The 9,586-nt window shown below is 38.7% G+C and overlaps 4 long non-coding RNA genes across 5 annotated transcripts in view; 2 read left to right on the forward strand and 2 right to left on the reverse strand.

The window, feature by feature from the left end:
• The first annotated feature begins 293 nt into the window (after positions 1–293).
• On the forward strand, positions 294–7,987 carry LOC117133516. Its single transcript, XR_004457373.1, has 2 exons — positions 294–671; positions 7,740–7,987. It is a non-coding gene; the product is annotated as an uncharacterized LOC117133516 (long non-coding RNA).
• On the reverse strand, positions 4,302–5,378 carry LOC117133515. The gene is made up of 2 exons (XR_004457372.1): positions 5,210–5,378; positions 4,302–4,856 (listed from the first exon to the last, which is right to left on the reverse strand). It is a non-coding gene; the product is annotated as an uncharacterized LOC117133515 (long non-coding RNA).
• LOC117133513 lies at positions 4,892–5,859 on the forward strand. Its single transcript, XR_004457369.1, has 2 exons — positions 4,892–5,311; positions 5,478–5,859. It is a non-coding gene; the product is annotated as an uncharacterized LOC117133513 (long non-coding RNA).
• LOC117133514 overlaps positions 7,511–9,586 on the reverse strand; it is a 12,480-nt gene continuing 10,404 nt past the window's right edge. Inside the window, exons 1-2 of one of the 2 annotated variants that reach the window (XR_004457370.1) lie at positions 8,189–8,331; positions 7,726–7,834 (exon numbers count right to left, since the gene is read on the reverse strand). This is a non-coding gene — a long non-coding RNA (uncharacterized LOC117133514). Of the gene's footprint in view, positions 7,835–8,188; positions 8,332–9,586 lie in introns of those variants that run through there. The other variant, XR_004457371.1, reaches the window with a different exon arrangement.

The raw sequence follows: 9,586 nt of genomic DNA on the forward strand, positions 1-9,586 counted from the left end.
TAGCGTCGAGCGATGTGAAGGTACACATGTCGATCGATGTGGCTGGTTGTTGGTCCTTCTTGGGAATGGTGTCTAGATCTTGCTGTAGTAGCTCTATTTTAGTGCTTATCCCACTTTCAAATCAGTTGATTCCAGTTTCCCAGTTGATTCCAGTTTCCCAGTTTGGGAATAAGACAACTTCTTCGTTGTTCCAATCGAACCAGGATGAATCACTTTGTAAGAAGCTTGATTTGGATACATAAAGTGGTGGAGAATCACCTGGAAGTTAAATAAATCTCATAGGAGTAGGGAAGAAGAAGTTATCCCTTTTTACAAATCAAGTGATTCTAGTTTCCCAGTTTGGTAATGAGACAACTGCTTCATCGTTCCAATCGAACTAGGATGAACCACTTTATAAGAAGCCTGATATGGATACATAAAGTGGTGGAGAATGACCAGGAAGTTGAATAAATCTCATAGGAGTAGGGAAGAAGAAGTTATTCCACTTTCAAATCAGTTGATTCCAGTTTTCCAGCTTGGGAATAAGACAACTTCTTCGTCGTTCCAATCGAACCAGGATGAATCACTTTGTAAGAAGCTTGATATGGATACATAAAGTGGTGGAGAATGACCAGGAAGTTGAATAAATCTCATAGGAGTTGGGAAGAAGAAGTTATCCCACTTTCAAATCAGTTGATTCCAAATTCCCAGTTTGGGAATAAGACAACTTCTTCGTCGTTCCAATCGAACTAGGATGAATCACTTTGTAAGAAGCTTGATATGGATACATAAAGTGGTGGAGAATGACCAGGAAGTTGAAAAAAATCTCATAGGAGCTGGGAAGAAGAAGTTATCCCACATTCAAATTAGTTGATTCCAGTTTCCCAGTTAGGAATAAGACAACTTCTTCGTCGTTCCAATCGAACCAGGATGGATCACTTTGTAAGAAGCTTGATCTGGATACATAAAGTGGCGGAGAATGACCAGGAAGTTGAAAAAAATCTCATAGGAGCTGGGAAGAAGAAGTTATCACACTTTCAAATCAGTTGATTCCAGTTTCCCAGTTTGGGAATAAGACAACTTCTTCGTCGTTCCAATCGAACCAGGATGAATCACTTTGTAAGAAGCTTGATATGGATACATAAACTGGTGTAGAATGACCAGGAAGTTGAAAAAAATCTCATAGGAGCTGGGAAGAAGAACTTATCCCACTTTCAAATCAGCTGATTCCAGTTTCCCAGTTTGGGAATAAGACAACTTCTTCATCGTTCCAATCGAACTAGGATGAATCTCTTTGTAAGAAGCTTGATATGGATACCTAAAGTGGTGTAGAATGACCAGGAAGTTGAAAAAAATCTCATAGGAGCTGAGAAGAAGAAGTTATCCCACATTCAAATTAGTTGATTCCAGTTTCCCAGTTTGGGAATAAGACAACTTCTTCGTCGTTCCAATCGAACTAGGATGAATCACTTTTTAAGAAGCTTGATATTGATACCTAAAGTGGTGTATAATGACCAGGAAGTTGAAAAAAAATCTCATAGGAGTTGGGAAAAAGGAGTTATCCCACTTTCAAATCAGTTGATTTCGGTTTCCCAGTTTGGGAAAAAGACAACTTCTTCGTCGTTCCAATCGAACCAGGATGAATCACTTTGTAAGAAGCTTGCTATGGATACATAAAGTGGTGGAGAATGACCAGAAAGCTGAAAAAAATCTCATAGGAGCTGGGAAGAAGAAGTTATCCCACTTTCAAATTAGTTGATTCCAGTTTTCCAGTTTGGGAATAAGACAACTTCTTCGTTGTTCCAATCGAACCAGGATCAATCACTTTGTAAGAAGCTTGATTTGGATACATAGAGTGGTGGAGAATCACCTGGAAGTTGAATAAATCTCATAGGAATTGGGAAGAAGAAGTTATCCCTTTTTACAAATCAGGTGATTCTAGTTTGCCAGTTTGGGAATAAGACAACTTCTTCATTTTTCCAATCGAACTAGGATGAACCACTTTGTAAGAAGCCTGATATGGATACATAAAGTGGTGGAGAATGACCAGGAAGTTGAATAAATCTCATAGGAGTTGGGAAGAAGGAGTTATCCCACTTTCAAATCAGTTGATTCCAGTTACCCAGTTTGGGGATAAGACAACTTCTTCGTCGTTCCAATCGAACTAGGATGAATCACTTTGTAAGAAGCTTGATATTGATACCTAAAGTGGTGTATAATGACCAGGAAGTTGAAAAAAAATCTCATAGGAGTTGGGAAAAAGGAGTTATCCCACTTTCAAATCAGTTGATTCCGGTTTCCCAGTTTGGGAAAAAGACAACTTCTTCGTCGTTCCAATCGAACCAGGATGAATCACTTTGTAAGAAGCTTGACATGGATACATAAAGTGGTGGAGAATGACCAGAAAGTTGAAAAAAATCTCATAGGAGTAGGGAAGAAGAAGTTATCCCACTTTCAAATCAGTTGATTCCAGTTTCCCAGTTTGGGAATAAGACAACTTCTTCGTTGTTCTAATCGAACCAGGATGAATCACTTTGTAAGAAGCTTGATTTGGATACATAGAGTGGTGGAGAATCACCTGGAAGTTGAATAAATCTCATAGGAGTAGGGAAGAAGAAGTTATCCCTTTTTACAAATCAGGTGATTCTACTTTCCCAGTTTGGGAGTAAGACAACTTCTTCATCGTTCCAATCGAACTAGGATGAACCACTTTGTAAGAAGCCTGATATGGATACATAAAGTGGTGGAGAATGACCAGGAAGTTGAATAAATCTCATAGGAGTAGGGAAGAAGAAGTTATCCCACTTTCAAATCAGTTGATTCCAGTTTCCCAGTTTGGGAATAAGACAACTTCTTCGTTGTTCTAATTGAACCAGGATGAATCACTTTGTAAGAAGCTTGATTTGGATACATAGAGTGGTGGAGAATCACCTGGAAGTTGAATAAATCTCATAGGAGTAGGGAAGAAGTAGTTATTCCTTTTTACAAATCAGGTGATTCTACTTTCCCAGTTTGGGAGTAAGACAACTTCTTCATCGTTCTAATCGAACTAGGATGAACCACTTTGTAAGAAGCCTGATATGGATACATTAAGTGGTGGAGAATGGCCAGGAAGTTGAATAAATCTCATAGGCGTAGGGAAGAAGAAGTTATCCCACTTTCAAATCAGTTGATTCCAGTTTCCCGGTTTGGGAATAAGACAACTTCTTCGTCGTTCCAATCGAACCAGGATGAATCACTTTGTAAGAAGCTTGATATGGATACATAAAGTGGTGGAGAATGACCAGGAAGTTGAATAAATCTCATAGGAGTTGGGAAGAAGAAGTTATCCCACTTTCGAATCAGTTGATTCCAGTTTCCCAGTTTGGGAATAAGACAACTTCTTCGTCGTTCCAATCGAACTAGGATGAATCACTTTGTAAGAAGCTTGATATGGATACATAAAGTGGTGGAGAATGACCAGGAAGTTGAAAAAAATCTCATAGGAGCTGGAAGGAAGAAGTTATCCCACATTCAGATTAGTTGATTCCACTTTCCCAGTTAGGAATAAGACAACTTCTTCGTCGTTCCAATCGAACCAGGATGAATCTCTTTGTAAGAAGCTTGATATGGATACATAAAGTGGTGTAGAATGACCAGGAAGTTGAAAAAAATCTCATAGGAGTTGGGAAGAAGAAGTTATCCCACTTTCAAATCAGTTGATTCCAGTTTCCCAGTTTGGGAATAAGACAACTTCTTCGTCGTTCCAATCGAACTAGGATGAATCACTTTGTAAGAAGCTTGATATTGATACCTAAAGTGGTGTATAATGACCAGGAAGTTGAAAAAAAATCTCATAGGAGTTGGGAAAAAGGAGTTATCCCACTTTCAAATCAGTTGATTCCGGTTTCCCAGTTTGGGAAAAAGACAACTTCTTCGTCGTTCCAATCGAACCAGGATGAATCACTTTGTAAGAAGCTTGCTATGGATACATAAAGTGGTGGAGAATGACCAGAAAGCTGAAAAAAATCTCATAGGAGCTGGGAAGAAGAAGTTATCCCACTTTCAAATCAGTTGATTCCAGTTTCCCAGTTTGGGAATAAGACAACTTCTTCGTTGTTCCAATCGAACCAGGATGAATCACTTTGTAAGAAGCTTGATTTGGATACATAGAGTGGTGGAGAATCACCTGGAAGTTGAATAAATCTCATAGGAATTAGGAAGAAGAAGTTATCCCTTTTTACAAATCAGGTGATTCTAGTTTGCCAGTTTGGGAATAAGACAACTTCTTCATTTTTCCAATCGAACTAGGATGAACCACTTTGTAAGAAGCCTGATATGGATACATAAAGTGGTGGAGAATGACCAGGAAGTTGAATAAATCTCATAGGAGTTGGGAAGAAGGAATTATCCCACTTTCAAATCAGTTGATTCCAGTTACCCAGTTTGGGGATAAGACAACTTCTTCGTCGTTCCAATCGAACTAGGATGAATCACTTTGTAAGAAACTTGATATTGATACCTAAAGTGGTGTATAATGACCAAGAAGTTGAAAAAAGATCTCATAGGAGTTGGGAAAAAGGAGTTATCCCACTTTCAAATCAGTTGATTCCGGTTTCCCAGTTTGGGAAAAAGACAACTTCTTCGTCGTTCCAATCGAACCAGGATGAATCACTTTGTAAGAAGCTTGATATGGATACATAAAGTGGTGGAGAATGACCAGAAAGTTGAAAAAAAATCTCATAGGAGCTGGGAAGAAGAAGTTATCCCACTTTCAAATCAGTTGATTCCAGTTTCCCAGTTTGGGAATAAGACAACTTCTTCGTTGTTCTAATCGAACCAGGATGAATCACTTTGTAAGAAGCTTGATTTGGATACATAGAGTGGTGGAGAATCACCTGGAAGTTGAATAAATCTCATAGGAGTAGGGAAGAAGAAGTTATCCCTTTTTACAAATCAGGTGATTCTACTTTCCCAGTTTGGGAGTAAGACAACTTCTTTATCGTTCCAATCGAACTAGGATGAACCACTTTGTAAGAAGCCTGATATGGATACATAAAGTGGTGGAGAATGACCAGGAAGTTGAAAAAAATCTCATAGGAGCTGGGAAGAAGAAGTTATCCCACATTCAAATTAGTTGATTGTAGTTTCCCAGTTAGGAATAAGACAACTTCTTCGTCGTTCCAATCGAACCAGGATGAATCACTTTGTAAGAAGCTTGATATGGATACATAAATTGGTGGAGAATGACCAGGAAGTTGAATAAATCTCATAGGAGTTGGGAAGAAGAAGTTATCCCACTTTCAAATCAGTTGATTCCAGTTTCCCAGTTTGGGAATAAGACAACTTCTTCGTCGTTCCAATCGAACTAGGATGAATCACTTTGTAAGAAGCTTGATATGGATACATAAAGTGGTGGAGACTGACCAGGAAGTTGAAAAAAAATCTCATAGGAGCTGGGAAGAAGAAGTTATCCCACATTCAGATTAGTTGATTCCAGTTTCCCAGTTAGGAATAAGACAACTTCTTCGTCGTTCCAATCGAACCAGGATGAATCACTTTGTAAGAAGCTTGATATGGATACATAAAGTGGTGTAGAATGACCAGGAAGTTGAAAAAAATCTCATAGGAGCTGGGAAGAAGAAGTTATCCCACATTCAAATTAGTTGATTGCAGTTTCCCAGTGAGGAATAAGACAACTTCTTCGTCGTTCCAATCGAACCAGGATGGATCACTTTGTAAGAAGCTTGATCTGGATACATAAAGTGGCGGAGAATGACCAGGAAGTTGAAAAAAATCTCATAGGAGCTGGGAAGAAGAAGTTATCCCACATTCAAATTAGCTGATTGTAGTTTCCCAGTTAGGAATAAGACAACTTCTTCGTCGTTCCAATCGAACCAAGATGGATCACTTTGTAAGAAGCTTGATCTGGATACATAAAGTGGCGGAGAATGACCAGGAAGTTGAAAAAAATCTCATAGGAGCTGGGAAGAAGAAGTTATCCCACTTTCAAATTAGTTGATTCCAGTTTCCCAGTTTGGGAATAAGACAACTTCTTCGTTGTTCCAATCGAACCAGGATGAATCACTTTGTAAGAAGCTTGATTTGGATACATAAGTGGTGGAGAATCACCTGGAAGTTGAATAAATCTCATAGGAATTGGGAAGAAGAAGTTATCCCTTTTTACAAATCAGGTGATTCTAGTTTGCCAGTTTGGGAATAAGACAACTTCTTCATTTTTCCAATCGAAACTAGGATGAACCACTTTGTAAGAAGCTGATATGGATACATAAAGTGGTGGAGAATGACCAGGAAGTTGAATAAATCTCATAGGAGTTGGGAAGAAGGAGTTATCCCACTTTCAAATCAGTTGATTCCAGTTACCCAGTTTGGGGATAAGACAACTTCTTCGTCGTTCCAATCGAACTAGGATGAATCACTTTGTAAGAAACTTGATATTGATACCTAAAGTGGTGTATAATGACCAGGAAGTTGAAAAAAAATCTCATAGGAGTTGGGAAAAAGGAGTTATCTCACTTTCAAATCAGTTGATTCCGGTTTCCCAGTTTGGGAAAAAGACAACTTCTTCGTCGTTCCAATCTAACCAGGATGAATCACTTTGTAAGAAGCTTGACATGGATACATAAAGTGGTGGAGAATGACCAGAAAGTTGAAAAAAATCTCATAGGAGAAGGGAAGAAGAAGTTATCCCACTTTCAAATCAGTTGATTCCAGTTTCCCAGTTTGGGAATAAGACAACTTCTTCATCGTTCCAATCGAACTAGGATGAATCTCTTTGTAAGAAGCTTGATATGGATACCTAAAGTGGTGTAGAATGACCAGGAAGTTGAAAAAAATCTCATAGGAGCTGAGAAGAAGAAGTTATCCCACATTCAAATTAGTTGATTCCAGTTTCCCAGTTTGGGAATAAGACAACTTCTTCGACGTTCCAATCGAACCAGGATGAATCACTTTGTAAGAAGCTTGATCTGGATACATAAAGTGGTGGAGAATGACCAGGAAGTTGAAAAAAATCTCATAGGAGCTGGGAAGAAGAAGTTATCCCACTTTCAAATCAGCTGATTCCAGTTTCCCAGTTTGGGAATAAGACAACTTCTTCGTCGTTCCAATCGAACTAGGATGAATCACTTTGTAAGAAGCTTGATATGGATACATAAAGTGGTGGAGAATGACCAGGAAGTTGAAAAAAATCTCATAGGAGCTGGGAAGAAGAAGTTATCCCACATTCAAATTAGTTGATTGCAGTTTCCCAGTTAGGAATAAGACAACTTCTTCGTCGTTCCAATCGAACCAGGATGGATCACTTTGTAAGAAGCTTGATCTGGATACATAAAGTGGCGGAGAATGACCAGGAAGTTGAAAAAAATCTCATAGGAGCTGGGAAGAAGAAGTTATCCCACTTTCAAATTAGTTGATTCCAGTTTCCCAGTTTGGGAATAAGACAACTTCTTCGTTGTTCCAATCGAACCAGGATGAATCACTTTGTAAGAAGCTTGATTTGGATACATAGAGTGGTGGAGAATCACCTGGAAGTTGAATAAATCTCATAGGAATTGGGAAGAAGAAGTTATCCCTTTTTACAAATCAGGTGATTCTAGTTTGCCAGTTTGGGAATAAGACAACTTCTTCATTTTTCCAATCGAACTAGGATGAACCACTTTGTAAGAAGCCTGATATGGATACATAAAGTGGTGGAGAATGACCAGGAAGTTGAATAAACCATAGGAGTTGGGAAGAAGAGTTATCCACTTTCAAATAAGTTGATTCCAGTTACCCAGTTTGGGGATAAGACAACTTCTTCGTCGTTCCAATCGAACTAGGATGAATCACTTTGTAAGAAGCTTGATATGGATACCTAAAGTGGTGTAGAATGACCAGGAAGTTGAAAAAAATCTCATAGGAGCTGAGAAGAAGAAGTTATCCCACATTCAAATCAGTTGATTCCAGTTTCCCAGTTTGGGAATAAGACAACTTCTTCGACGTTCCAATCGAACCAGGATGAATCACTTTGTAAGAAGCTTGATCTGGATACATAAAGTGGTGGAGAATGACCAGGAAGTTGAAAAAAATCTCATAGGAGCTGGGAAGAAGAAGTTATCCCACTTTCAAATCAGTTGATTCCAGTTTCCCAGTTTGGGAATAAGACAACTTCTTCGTCGTTCCAATCGAACCAGGATGAATCACTTTGTAAGAAGCTTGATATGGATACATAAAGTGGTGGAGAATGACCAGGAAGTTGAATAAATCTCATAGGAGTTGGGAAGAAGAAGTTATCCCACTTTCAAATCAGTTGATTCCAGTTTCCCAGTTTGGGAATAAGACAACTTCTTCGTCGTTCCAATCGAACTAGGAGAATCACTTTGTAAGAAGCTTGATCTGGATACATAAAGTGGTGGAGAATGACCAGGAAGTTGAAAAAAATCTCATAGGAGCTGGGAAGAAGAAGTTATCCCACTTTCAAATCAGTTGATTCAAGTTTCCCAGTTTGGGAATAAGACAACTTCTTCGTCGTTCCAATCGAACCAGGATGAATTACTTTGTAAGAAGCATGATATGGATACATAAACTGGTGTAGAATGACCAGGAAGTTGAAAAAAATCTCATAAGAACTGGGAAGAAGAAGTTATCCCACTTTCAAATCAGCTGATTCCAGTTTCCCAGTTTGGGAATAAGACAACTTCTTCATCGTTCCAATCGAACTAGGATGAATCACTTTGTAAGAAGCTTGATATTGATACATAAAGTGGTGGAGAATGACCAGGAAGTTGAAAAAAATCTCATAGGAGCTGGGAAGAAGAAGTTATCCCACTTTCAAATCAGTTGATTCCAGTTTCCCAGTTTGGGAATAAGACAACTTCTTCGACGTTCCAATCGAACCAGGATGAATCACTTTGTAAGAAGCTTGATCTGGATACATAAAGTGGTGGAGAATGACCAGGAAGTTGAAAAAAATCTCATAGGAGCTGGGAAGAAGAAGTTATCCCACTTTCAAATCAGTTGATTCCAGTTTCCCAGTTTGGGAATAAGACAACTTCTTCGTCGTTCCAATCGAACTAGGATGAATCACTTTGTAAGAAGCTTGATATGGATACATAAAGTGGTGGAGAATGACCAGGAAGTTGAAAAAAATCTCATAGGAGCTGGGAAGAAGAAGTTATCCCACATTCAGATTAGTTGATTCCAGTTTCCCAGTTAGGAATAAGACAACTTCTTCGTCGTTCCAATCGAACCAGGATGGATCACTTTGTAAGAAGCTTGATCTGGATACATAAAGTGGTGGAGATGACCAGAAGTTGAAAAAATCTCATAGGAGCTGGGAAGAAGAAGTTATCCCACTTTCAAATCAGTTGATTCCAGTTTCCCAGTTTGGGAATAAGACAACTTCTTCATCGTTGTTCCAATCGAACCAGGATGAATCACTTTGTAAGAAGCTTGATTTGGATACATAAAGTGGTGTAGAATCACCTGAAGTTGAATAAATCTCATAGGAATTGGGAAGAAGAAGTTATCCCTTTTTACAAATCAGGTGATTCTAGTTTGCCAGTTTGGGAATAAGACAACTTCTTCATTTTCCAATCGAACTAGGATGAACCACTTTGTAAGAAGC

Source organism: Brassica rapa, chromosome A04, assembly GCF_000309985.2.
Source record: "Brassica rapa cultivar Chiifu-401-42 chromosome A04, CAAS_Brap_v3.01, whole genome shotgun sequence".
NCBI lineage: Eukaryota > Viridiplantae > Streptophyta > Magnoliopsida > Brassicales > Brassicaceae > Brassica > Brassica rapa.